This window comes from Adiantum capillus-veneris, chromosome 18, assembly GCF_014529385.1.
Source record: "Adiantum capillus-veneris isolate H3 chromosome 18, ASM1452938v2, whole genome shotgun sequence".
Lineage (NCBI taxonomy): Eukaryota > Viridiplantae > Streptophyta > Polypodiopsida > Polypodiales > Pteridaceae > Adiantum > Adiantum capillus-veneris.
This window is the reverse complement of record NC_140948.1, coordinates 141,653,030-141,663,652: the sequence shown is the minus strand read 5'-3', so window position 1 is coordinate 141,663,652 and position 10,623 is coordinate 141,653,030. Positions and strand designations below refer to the sequence as shown.

The 10,623-nt window shown below is 40.8% G+C and overlaps 1 pseudogene; it reads right to left on the bottom strand.

Moving 5' to 3' along the window:
* Nucleotides 1–9,112: 9,112 nt before the first annotated feature.
* On the bottom strand, nt 9,113–10,045 carry LOC147436545 (uncharacterized; annotated as a pseudogene).
* Nucleotides 10,046–10,623: the final 578 nt, after the last annotated feature.

Sequence of the window (10,623 nt, the reverse complement as noted above, 5' to 3'; positions counted from 1 at the left end):
TTATATTACCCTCCATAGTTCCAGCAGGCATGACAAAAGTCTTGAGCTACAATCCCGTTGTCATAACTGACAGAAGTCTGCCATATTCCAAAAATTGTGGTTTTTTTCTTGTTGACACCCTTGACTTGGATAATACTCTTAGATATAGATGGATTTCCTAACTGACACCACATCCCATATGATAGCAGATTATACTTAGCACTCGTGTCCAATAAAGCGCTATATAGCACTTTTCCATAGGTGCTATTTAGCTCAATAGGGTATTGTAGAGGTGTCTCAGAGTCCAATCATTCATCCTCTGTTTCAACGTGGTATGCATGTGTAACTCCTTGGTTGGCCTCTTGTTGGCGTCTTATACATTGTTGTTGCCTCTTAGCCTCAGTTGCTCCTTAGCCTCAGCTTGAGCTTGTATCTTCTTCAATTCTATTTGTGCCTTGGCTGCATTTTTTTGATGGATGGCACGTAGCTCCTCTTGGCTTAAAGGATCATAGTATCTTTTAAATTTTCTCCCATTGAAGAATCCAATGGTTTCAACTCCATCAAGAGTCTCCACACGAATGGTTTCTTGTTGGGTGATTTCACATACTCTATATGGCCATTTTCCCGCATATTTTAACTTTTTCTTTTTGTTACGCACTCCATACATAAGGACTTTATCACCAACTTTGATATCTTTGTTCTTTAGATGACGGTCAAACCATTTCTTTCTTCTATCTTTCTTCACAAGTGCATTTTGCATAGCCAATTGTCTTTCTTCATATAATCTCTCAAGGATATATAAGCACTCAGCTAAAGGGTTACCATCCCAACCTTCTTGTGAAGCTATACGCAGACTAGGAATAACAAACTCCCATGGCATAACTGCTTCTTGGCCATATATCATTTTGAATGGTGTACAATTACTAGCCACTTTGTAAGAAGTACGATAAGCCCATAGAGCTGAAGTCAGCTTCAAATCCCAATCTGTTCGATGAGCTTCCACTGTTTTGGTCAAGATAGAGATTAAGGTCTTGTTGGTGCTCTCAGCTTGGCCATTTTCTTGTGGATAATAAGGTGTGGACTTATGGTGAGCTATCATGAAGTTGATAGAGAGTAATTTTATCACTCCAATTATAAAATGAGTGCCATTGTCACTCACAATCTCAAAGGGACAACCAAATCTTGTAATAATGTTCTCAAAGAGAAACTTGGCAGTTGACCTTGCATCAGCCTTACCCGTTGCCCTTGCTTCCACCCACTTTGTCACATAGTCAGTGGCAACGATATTATATGGAGATTGAGTGCGACAATCTACCAGACTAATTGGGCCTACAAAGTCCAAACCCCATTTTTCAAATGGTTGAGACACTTTAACAGGTTGTAAGGACATCTTGTCCTTTCGTTGTGTGATCTTGTAATGTTGGCATTCATCACATCCTTTTACAAAAAGTGATGCATCCTTGAATAAGGTAGGCCACCAATAGCCTGATTGCAACACCTTTCTCGCAGTTAGTTCCCCTCAGAAATGTCCTCTGCTATACCCATGTGGGCTTCTTGCAGTATGTATAAATACTCATCCTCACGGGCACAACGTGTAAGAATATTGTCCTTCCCTAGGCTATAGAGCTTTCCTGCAATGAGAGAATAAGGTTCACATTCTTTTAACAGTTTTCGAGCTATGTCCTTACAAAGCTCTTTGGTGGAAAACCATTAACTAGAAAGTTCACAATTTTCTCACTCCATTCAGACATGGTCTTAACTAGAAACAAGGAAGTATCGAGCAATTCATCATCGATTCCATTAGGAGCTTCACCATTGGGTATGCAAGACAAATGATCCGCCATGACATGTCTTTTACCAGGTCTCACGACAATGATAAAATCAAACTCAAGAAGAATTAACAACCATCATGTAATTCTTCCCATGGAAGAAGGTTTATTTACTAGATACAATAAGGCTTGATGATCAACATAGAAAACAAACTTGTTGGCCAAAAGGTAGTAGCAAAATTTCTTCACTGCATAAATCATACCTAAACCTTCCCGCTCTGTAGTGGTGTAGTTTCTCTCGACATCATTCAATTGACGACTTGCAAAGCTAATGGGCTAGTCCAATTTATGTTCTCCTGGTTGAGCTAGAACACACTCAATAGCAAAGTTCCATGTATCATATGCACATGGAAAATTATATTCCAATCGGGCATAGAATAGGAGCACTTGTCAAGGTCTTTTTCAATGACTCATAAGCATGGTCACACTCCGCGGTCTAGTGGAACTCAATAAGAAGCTTGTATGTGGGCTTTTGCCGCACGTATCGAAGCAAGGGACTTACCTAACACTGTGTGCGAGCCACAGATGGCTCCAAGCACGCAACTAGCCTAAATTAGTAAGCTCAAAGATGACAATGGTGTGTCACTCACCGCTCTATGCTTGTTGTCGTGGAGGATTCCTCGCCGCAAAGAAGAGGGAGCCGCTGCTGCACCGCGCTCAACCGCCTTGCCGCCGTCGTACCGCCACAATGCTTGATCACTCACTCTCTCTCTCTCTCTCTCTCTCTCTCTCTCTCTATCTCTCTCTCAAGCACACACACACACACTAGTACACAAAGGATACGGAGAAAGAGATGGAGCAAGAGCACACTTCTTGCATTGCACAAATGAGAGAATGAGGTATTTTAGGTTTAGATTGACTTTTATATGGGCTTGCCCATTAACATTTGAGCGCCCACACTTAGCCAATCTTACCCAAACATTATAGGTTCCAGTTTTAGAGTGCGCCTCTCATCGGCGATCACTCTTAACCATTCCTACTTGACTGACAAGCCCGGCCAATAACATAATACACTACTAGTGGGTCCGACAAGCCCGGCCCATGGCTACATAAAAAGAGGTCGCTTGGTGGTAACATGCCCCCCTTCTTGATGTAGATTCCTCCCTCGGAAGCTAGTGAGAGAAAGCCCATTTTGTCCATGTTGTAGCGCATCTGGATTTGAATCTGCAAGGCAAAGTCACTATTTTATGCAAGCGGAATTACATGGCAATAAATCATGAGAGGAATGTAAAGTACCTGTGGAAATGAGTAAATGCAAGATTTATGAAATGCTAGACTGCCATTAAGGACAAATAAATTACACTTTGATGAAATAATTAATCAAGATTTTTGGACTTATGGGTGCGTTTATCAATTAGTTAGCTATGACTAAGGTTAAAACAATTACTCTAGTACTAGCTAAGCTAAGAAGATTATCTAAATGCAAGATTCCCTAATGTGCTTTTTAGCTTTGATTAGCCAACTAGTTCTCACAACTCCAAATAAAAGCTTGAAATTTTAAGTGTAAGCTCGATGGAGGTTATTTAAATGTCATCTTTTTTTCGTTTTTCTTTTACTTTGGTTCACAATCATTTGGCATGTGTGCTTATTTTATATGTTCGGGGCTTTTTGCTTCCCAAGGAAAAGCGCCCGCACTGGGAACCTCTAGGGCTCTAGTACCATAGACAATACATGTGAGTGAAGTACCAAATCAACCAGGATTTCTCTTCCAGCGTAAGATTTATCATTTGTGGCACTTATGTTTTTTGCTTCCATTTCCTTGGTATTCTCACTAGTGTCTTTTGTTGTTTAAATGAGCAGGCTTCTCTATGCCTAAAACATTCCTAAGGTCTCAAACACTCAGATAGTTTTATCAACTAGGGCTAGTGGTCAGTAAATGAGTTACCCTAAAGTCACGGTCTCTAATCTCAAGGCTCATCTATAAGATTAAACTCTAGTTCAATCAACTTAAGCAAAGACAGATTTATACATCTATAATGGCAGATAACAAACATAACTATTGCACTCAAACAAACCATGAAAAACCACAATTAGCAATTATACATATCCACGAGCATGAATCATGGAAAGTAGTACACTTGGAGGTATGGAGTTGCTCATTTTGTCGAAGCAGATGTCCTCAGCCATGTGGATGGAAATCCATATAAGACCTACATAACAATATCAAACAACAAGGCACTATACCTCTAGGAGGCATGTCAGTGTGAAAAAATTAAAACTCCTAGAAAACAAACTCAAAACACAATCCAAAACCTTAACCTACCTATCTGTCATACCTTTTTGAATCAAGGAAAGAGGATATTATATAAACTGGGTGGCATCCCTAAGGCCAGGCCTCTATCCTCATCATCTAGATAAACGAAATCATTTTCTGTGAGGCCATAGTCTTCCGTGGTCTCTATTATTTCTTCACCATGATCCTCTTGCACAAGCGTGTTAATCAAGAACCTCGCTATGCGTGGATACTCATCTTGTGCAAAAGAATAAGCATGTGCCATTGGACAAACATTCACTACTGGGTAGGGATCACTAGTTATCCATAGACATATCAGCCATTCTAACTCCTCAAAATTTCTCTCGCGTGCAAGTCTCTCTACCAAATCCCATTTGCAAGAAAGTACAAGGTAGCAGATATGAAACACTTGGGACAAATAAAAAGGGTATCTTTCATTAAAAATAGAAGCCCATGCCTCCGGTGAACTAGCTATCTTTGAGAGTACAGATAGATTTGGTTAGGTCTTTAAAACATAAGAGTTGTTTTTGTGTGCTGCTTGATGTGACGTGGTGGATTTGGACTTATGTGTAGGATCTGATAGGGTGCTCTCTTGTTGCTAGTCGCTCTTGCTCTTTTACTTCTTCTTTTTTTGTTTGCTAGTACTAGTATAAGGCTATGTATATACGGTCCCTCAATTGAAGAGTTCAGATATCATAGAAGAAAATTTAAGAGAATGGGGATCCAAAATATTGACATGAGTGAGGACTCTCCCCTTCCTTGGGTAGGTCATATTGTTTGAAATGTGCTCATTGCCCTTTGAAACCAATTGTTCCAGTTGGTAATAGGTGAGGATTTTTGCAAGTAGTTTTCTATTACCTTAGGTGCCTCATGGAGTTGCAAGGGTGGTAAGGTACTCTCACAGGATTGAACTTGAAGTGGTTCATCAGGTGATTCTTGAACACTGGGAGATGTGAATTCCTTTGTAGCTTCATGGAGGTCCACTATTGTAGGTGGAGGCTGTGGAGAAGCTTTTACCTCTATGGATGCATTACATGAGGAGCTAGAAGCTTCATGAGACTCCCCCCTTCCTAAGCTACGTGGAATAATTTGGTTTTGCCTTGGAACCCAAACTAGCTCTGAATAGGTGTGTAGCATTCTGTGATCTTTCCCTTTCCACGGTATGCCATTGGATTCAGAGTGACACTGATTGACTCACATGGTTTTGTAGGTGATAGGGAAAGACACATTTTACGTTTAGGTACCCAAATTTGATAATTTCCATCATATTAGCCTTGGGCTTCTAATAGTAGTTTTGGAATCCATCATGATTTGGTGTTGACTCTCCTAGAGCGCGCTCTTGATTTTCCATGAGAAGTTTTTCTTGAAATGGATGGAAGGGTTGAGGTATTTGAAAGTAAGGCCTTGGGGATCCATTGATATGTACTCTTAGGTCGTGCAGGTTGAGTACTTGCAATATTACTGCTTGGTTCAACTACAAGTGTTGAAGTGCTAGGTTCATGGGCAGCTGACAAGGATGACTTAACCTCTTTGGTTTGTGAATCATGGCTATCCTGCAACTTTGCTTCTGCAACGTAGGTGACTTTGCTTCAATGGTAGGGGTAAGAGTCGGTTGTCGTGTCGTGACACTACCAGTACCCCAATCAATAGTGCATTTGATTGCCAACATCCACGTGAGTCCAAGGTTTATGTTGCCCTCCATAGCTCCCTCAGGTATGACTAGAAATCTCTGAACTATGCTTCCATTGTCATAGACAACAGGGGTCTGAAGGACTCCAAGAATAGTAGTTTTCTTTTTATTAATGCCCTTGACTTGCCTTGTACTTTGGGATAGGGTCGGTTTTCCTAATTGACACCAAACTCCATAGGATAACAAATTGTGTTTAGCTCCCGTATCTAATAAGGCATTATATAGAACTTTCCCATAGGGGATATTTAGCTCAAATGGATATCGTAGGGGTGGCTCAGATTCTAATGAATTGTCATCAATGTCCTCGAAAAATGCTTGCGTGATTCCCAAATTAGCCTCTCGTTGGCATCTAAGACGTTGTTGTTGTTCTCAATCCTCAACTCTGATTGAATTTCTTTAAGCTTTGCTTGTTTCTTGGCAGTCTTTTTGTGATGGATGGCTTGCAACTCTTCCTGGCTTAGAGGATCATAATATCTTTTGAATTTACTCCCATTAAGAATCCAATGGTTTCAACTCCATCTAGAGTCTCCACACAAACGGTACCTTGCGGGGTAATTTCACACACTCGATATGGTCCCTTACCAACGTATTTCAATTTTTTCTTTTCGTTACGTAACCCGTACATAAGAACTTTATCATCGACCTTGATGTATTTATCTTTTAAATGGCAATCAAACCACTTCTTTCTACTATCCTTCTCCACTAGGGCATTTTGCACAGCTAATTTCCTCTCTTCATCTAGCCTTTCAAGGATATATAATCGCTCAACTAAGGGGTTACCATCCCAAGCTTCTTGAGAAGCTACTTGGAGACTAGGAATGACAAACTCCCATGGCATAACCACTTCTGAGCAATACACCATCTTAAACGGTCTGCAGTTAATGGCAACTTTGTACGCAGTACGATAAGTCCATAAAGCTAATGTAAGCTTTAGTTCCCAATTAGTGAGATGTGCCTCAACTATTTTTGTCAAAATTGAGATAAGAGTTTTATTGGTACTCTGAGGTTGGCCATTTGCTTGGGGATAATAGGGTGTAGACTTGTAGTGAGATATCATGAAGTTTGATTTGAGTTCTTTTATTACTTCATTTATAAAACGAGTTCCATTGTCACTCACAAGTTAAAGGGACATCCAAAACGTGTGATAATGTTCTCTAAGAGGAACTTAGCTGTTGTTTTTGCATCAGCCTTTTGTGTTGCTTTTGCTTCAGCCCATTTGGTCACATAGTTGGTAGCCCAACAATGATATATTGTGATTGCGTGTTACACGCAGCCGGACTAATCGATCCTACAAAGTCTAAGCCCCACTTTTCAAATGGTTGGGTTACCTTGATGGGATGTAGAGGCATCCTATCCTTTCTTTGTGGCTTCTTGAAGTGTTGGCATTCATCACATCCCTTTGCAAAAACTAATGCATCCTTAAACAGAGTGGGCCACCAATAGCCTAACTGTAAGATCTTTTGGGCAGTCAACTCTCCTGAAAAGTGACCACCCGCTATGCCCATGTGTGCCTCTTGTACTATATACAAATACTCATCCTCGCGGGCACAGCGTCTAAGAACATCATCCTTTCCTCTCTTATAGAGAGTTCCGGCCATTAAGCAATAGGGTTTGCATTCCTTGATTAACTTTTGAGCTATATCTTTTCGCAGCTCTTTGGGTGGAAAACTAAGAAGTTGACAATCTTTTCACTCCATTGAAGCATTGTCTCAACAATGAACAAAGGAGTATCAGGAAATTCATCATCAACCTCCGTGGGAGCTTCACCATTAGGGATACGAGATAAATGATCAGCCATGACATGTTTCCTCCCAAGCCTCACAACAATGGTGAAGTCAAAATCAAGAAGAATTAACAACCATCGACCTATGGAACACGGCTTGTTTACCAAATATAGCAACGCTTGATGATAAACGTAAAACAAAAACTTGGTAGCAAGAAGGTAATAGCAAAATTTCTTTAGTGCATAAATTATAGCTAGACCTTCTCGCTCTGTAGTAGTGTAGTTCATCACCTTGGCATCATTTAATTGTCGACTTGCAAAGCTAATAGGGTAGTCCAGTTTATGTTCCTCTGGTTGAGTTAGAACACACCCAATAGAAAAGTTTGATGCATCAATATGCACATGGAAAAGTACATTCCAATTAGGAGTTTGTAGGATTTGAGCACTTGTCAGGGCCTTCTTTAATAACTCATAAGAATGATCACACTCTTCGGTCCAGTGAAACTCAATAAGAAGCTTGTACAATGGATGCGCTACTCAACAAAGTTTAAAATAAACCGTCGATAATAACCAACATGGCCCATGAATCTTATTATAGTTTGTATGTGGTGGCAAATTGGCAATGGCTTTAATCTTGCCTTCATCTGTGGAAATCCTGTTCTTGGCCACTATATGTCATAGAATGAATCCATGCTTAACCCAAAATTGGCTTTGAAAGGGTTCAATGAGATGCGATAAAATCTGCACCTTTCAAATATTTTTTGTAGACATAATAAGTGCTTCTCCCAAGAAGAATAAACACAAAATCGTCTAGGAAAGCTTCACAAACTCCCTTAGAAATTCTTTAAACGCAGTGTTTATTAACCGTTGGAATGTAGCAGGGGCATTTGTTAAGCCAAAATCCATAACACAAAACGCAAACACTCCAAACTCTGTGATAAAAGCAGTTTTAGCTTGTTCCTTTAATGCAATCGTGATTTGATTGTAACCAGAGTACACATCTAAAAAGCTATAAGCTTCCTTGCCCGCAACTCTTTCAAGCACATGTTCTGAATATGGCAAGGGGTAATGATCTCTCCTAGTGGCTGCATTAACCTTCTTGAGGTCCACGCACACTCTTAGTTTTCCATTCTTTTTTGGCACAATGACTATCGAAGAAACACATTCTGAGTGCTCAATAGGGTATATGAATCTACATTGAATACGTTTTTCAATCCTCTTGTACAATTCTTGTCTACTTAGGATTCAATTGATAGGGTCGTTGTCCCCAAAGAGTTGGTCTAACGGTAAGGCTTTGGCCTCTCAACCTACGGGTTGTGGGTTCAAATCCCCTGTTGGGTCACACTCTAGAGGGACACCTTGTGCTCACCTGGTGTTCACGTTGCTAGGGCTCTTGCCCTTGGACACTCGAGTGCATCCTCCTCCTGGGCTGGGTCACCCGAGGAGGAGGTTCCTAGCTGGTTGCTACGAGTTCTCTCCGTCGTTCCCAGCATGTGGTGCATCAATTAGGTGGCCATGGTGATGCCTACGCGTGGCTCTTGCCCGATGGTACGCGGCCCTTGCCCGACCATGTAACATGGCTAATATTTGGAAGGGATAAGCACCTCCCCCTGTGGGCCCTCTGGTGTGTCGAATTTTTTTTTTTGATAGGGTCGCTGTTAGACGGGGTTAGCAATGCTGATCATGGGAATTGTATGTTGCACCACAGAAGGTGGAACGCCCTTCATGTCATGATATGTCCAAGCAAAGATATCCTTGTATTCCTTGAGGAGCTCCTTAAGTACAACCTCTTTAGTTTTAATAAGGTCTTGAGCAATAAAGATCTGTTTAGACTCTTCACCTGGTTCTGCTTATTATATCTCTTTAACTACTGCTAGACCATCATAGACTCCACTGCTTCCATCGGTAGGCATTCATTGAGCTTTGGTGTACACAACTTTTTGCTCCCCCATGGTGTAAGATTTAAAATGTTTAGGAGCCGGATGTAAGTCAGTAGGCTTTTGATCTGATAGGGACCTTTCCTTTAGGTGTGCCTCCTTTTGTTGTTGTGCTAATTCTTGGTTTTGACGCCTTCTTATGGTTCGACTCAATTTTGGCTCGGTAATCTCCAATTGAGCAAGGTGAATGGGTTGCGGGCTGCACCACATGACACTCTAGAGATGTTCACCCCAATTGTCTACTAGCTTTTGATGAGCATCACATGCACCTACATAGCTAAGCCATTATGTAGTAGATCTTTCTTTGTTTATCTTGGCTCTCACATTTGCTCGATATCATCGCCTCTTATATGACCTTTGTTTCTTGTTGAGGTTTTGATTTTGGTAAACGTTTGAACCTGACTTGCCTTATAGGTTTTCGCTTGTATTCTCTTCACTATCCGATAAATTACCATAGACGGTTGTACTAGGCCTTGAGTGTTTAGTTTGTAGACTTGGTTCAGTGGTTGTTTCCTCTATCTTTGAATCAATTTCTCCTTGAGATTCCGTTTTTGAGGTGTATTGGTCTGAATCCTTAGAGAAATCAACAGTTTCACTCTCAGGTAGGTGTGCCTCTCTTTTATCATCGGAGGTTACATGCGCTACACCTAACATGTTTACTGGTACAATTTGTGGTATCTCTTTCCCATCTGGTGTTACCCAGGTTGTTCCTCTAGTTCCCCATGTATCTATAGTTGTTGTTACATGTACCCAATCATGTTGTCTGACTCAGCCATTCCGAGTAGGATATCCATATAACGAGAGTCTCCCCGAATATATGTGTCTTCATTACATGTATAACAATATTACAATGGGGCAGAGTGAATTGTGGTGTCCGATCGATTGTCAATGATAAATTTATTCCCTAAAGGATGCGTTCGACCACTTAAAATATCAACTCGAATGACAGAGTCTTGGAACTGTAAGTAGACGTGGTTTTTGGACCAATCATGCACCATTTTTGCTTCCCTCATGAATGGATGCCCTAAGATCATCTCAAATGACATAGGATGCTTGGAGAAATCCATAATAATGAAAGTATGCCTTACCTTGTGTCCCAAAACCTTGATCTTGAGATCTTTTAGCATTCCAATAGGTGTAACGATAGATCCATTAGCCATTTTTATCACTACACTTGTGACTTCAAGGTGAGGTCTCCCCATAGACTTCCAACAACTCTTAGTTACAATGCT